This window comes from Triticum aestivum, chromosome 4D (genome assembly GCF_018294505.1).
Source record: "Triticum aestivum cultivar Chinese Spring chromosome 4D, IWGSC CS RefSeq v2.1, whole genome shotgun sequence".
NCBI lineage: Eukaryota > Viridiplantae > Streptophyta > Magnoliopsida > Poales > Poaceae > Triticum > Triticum aestivum.
In genome coordinates this window covers 77,704,643-77,707,117 of record NC_057805.1, presented here as the reverse complement: position 1 = coordinate 77,707,117, position 2,475 = coordinate 77,704,643, and positions in this window count along the sequence as shown.

Sequence of the window (2,475 nt, the reverse complement as noted above, 5' to 3'; positions counted from 1 at the left end):
CCAGACTCCTTAACTCGTGACTGTCAGATCTTAGACATATGCATGTAGATAGTAATGGGTGCCAATAAATGTATGATTTAGGTGTATATAAGTTACCACACAATTAATGAATATAAGTTACCATGCATTTTTTATTGTGTGGGGCACCTAGACCCATTACGGCAAGTCATATCCATTAGTGCATGCTATACAATCCACGTAATAATAGCTTTCCATATTCTGTTTGCATGCATTATTATCATAATGGTCTAGGATTGCTTTCAAAAAATTGTATTCTATTTATTTGCTAGCAATAGTTCCTTCCCAAAACAAAATTGTATGGTGTTTCTTCTATACTAATGCACGATAGTGTCGGTTCTACAAAAAAGATGGTGTGTCTACGTATATACACAAGATATATTTAATTTCAAGGTATCTAAACTTTTAAGAAAAAATAAGGCTGGTCTGAAATTTTTAACGACTAATTTATCTATATAATTTAATGTGACCAAATAATATATATGCAGTACGAGCCTTTCCTACTATTTCAATGGTCAACAAAAATATAATACGTCGTCCTAGTTATCTTTCTTACTTTTAGGTATGTAGAAAGCATGTGCGTACCGAGAACCAATAGTTTTGCTCATACATATACCTAAGATATTGTACCCATATACTTTTTTTAATAAGGTGAATCATGTTGTATAATTGTTACTCAACAGGTATTGGGTGCCTGTATTTTGGGCGTTGTCATATATACACATCAAATGTATGATACCAGATATATCATATGACTAATGTATGATACCCATATATCATATGACTAATGTATGATACCCATGGTTTCATATACCCAACGATGATAAGAGTACAACAGACCTCCTATTCGGTATACGTTGGGTATACCCATGGTATCATATACCCAATGTACTGTATCCCTAATGTCCACAAAAAATATGTATACTCATTGGGTATATCTATATACCTATTGAGTATACCAATGGTATCGTATAACCAATGGATGTTCTTGTGTATTTTTTAAATGATTTAATTTTCAAGGTATCTAACATTTAAAGAAAATTAAGGTTGGGTTGCACTTTTTGACAATTAATTTCCCTATACAAATTAACGTGGACAAATAATACAATATGTCATCCTAGTTATTTTTTGTGTTTTAGGTTTGTACAAAACATGTTGATGCCGACGGCCAATTTTTTCATTCGTACATATACCTAAGATATCGTATCCATATACTTTTTCTAGTACACTTATATTCCTTGGAGATGTACACAAAACTGATATACTTTTGCATGGGGATATACCAGAAAGACATACCTATAAATGATACTGGAGACATACCCAAAAAAATGTATACCCCAAGAATATAAATAAATGTGACATACTCGGAAATTATACACTAGTAGAAAAAGGGTCAAATGTGAAGCACATTAGTGTCGGTTTGATTTTGAGCCGGCACTAATGTGTCCATTAGTGCCGGTTCCAACGGCTAGGCGGGAGGAGCTCTTTAGTGCCGGTTCATGGCCAACTTTTAGCACCGGTTCATTTCACGAACCGGTACTAATGAGGCTGTGGCCCCACGAGCATCTTTAGTACCGGTTCGTGGCATGAACCGGTACTATAGTTTCTTACTAAGCTGTTTTTTAGTCCCACCTCGCGAAGAGAGAGGCACTAGGAGCGGTTTATAAGCCCTTAGTGCAGAGACGATGAAGAAGAGGCGCAATGCTCACCTTCACGTTGCTTAGCTTCAAGCCTTGAGGAATAGGGTAGACTGCATGGAGCTATGTGCAGTGCAGTCTACACTATTCCGAAAGGCTTGAAGCTAATTAACAAGCGCCTCTTTTTTAATTTTAATAACTTATTACAACTCCGGACTTCTTATGTTACGGCAAAAACTGGATGCACTTCGTGTACAAACTGAACAATACGGCAAAAACTGGATGCACTTCGTGTACAAACTGGACAATCTCTTTCGAAGTATCAGGGCCGGTTTCGGACAAAAACTCATCTGTTACACCGGCACTTCATTTTTTTAAACTTATTACAACTCCAGACTATTTTTGCGTTCAGTACGCAGCATCCAAAGCGACGTCATCAATTTTCAACACTTTCTGACATTATTTGCTGTTTTTCAGTCATTTACCGATTTGTTTTCAGAGCTAAATGACCGTGAAATTGAAAATCGCTACAAAATGAACTCTGAAAATGTTGAAACTTGGCATGGTATTATCATTTCACCCACATAGCATGTGCAAGAGAGTAGAGGGGGTTACGGCAAAAACTGGACGCACTTCGTGTACAAACTGGACAATCTCTTTCGGAGTATCAGGGCTTCGGACGAGAACTCATCTGTTACACCAGCACTTCATGTTTTTTAAACTTAATTGAACTCCAGACTATTTTTGCGTTTAATACGCACCATTCAAAGCGACGTCATCAATTTCCAACACGTTCTGGCATCATTTGCTGTTTTTCAGT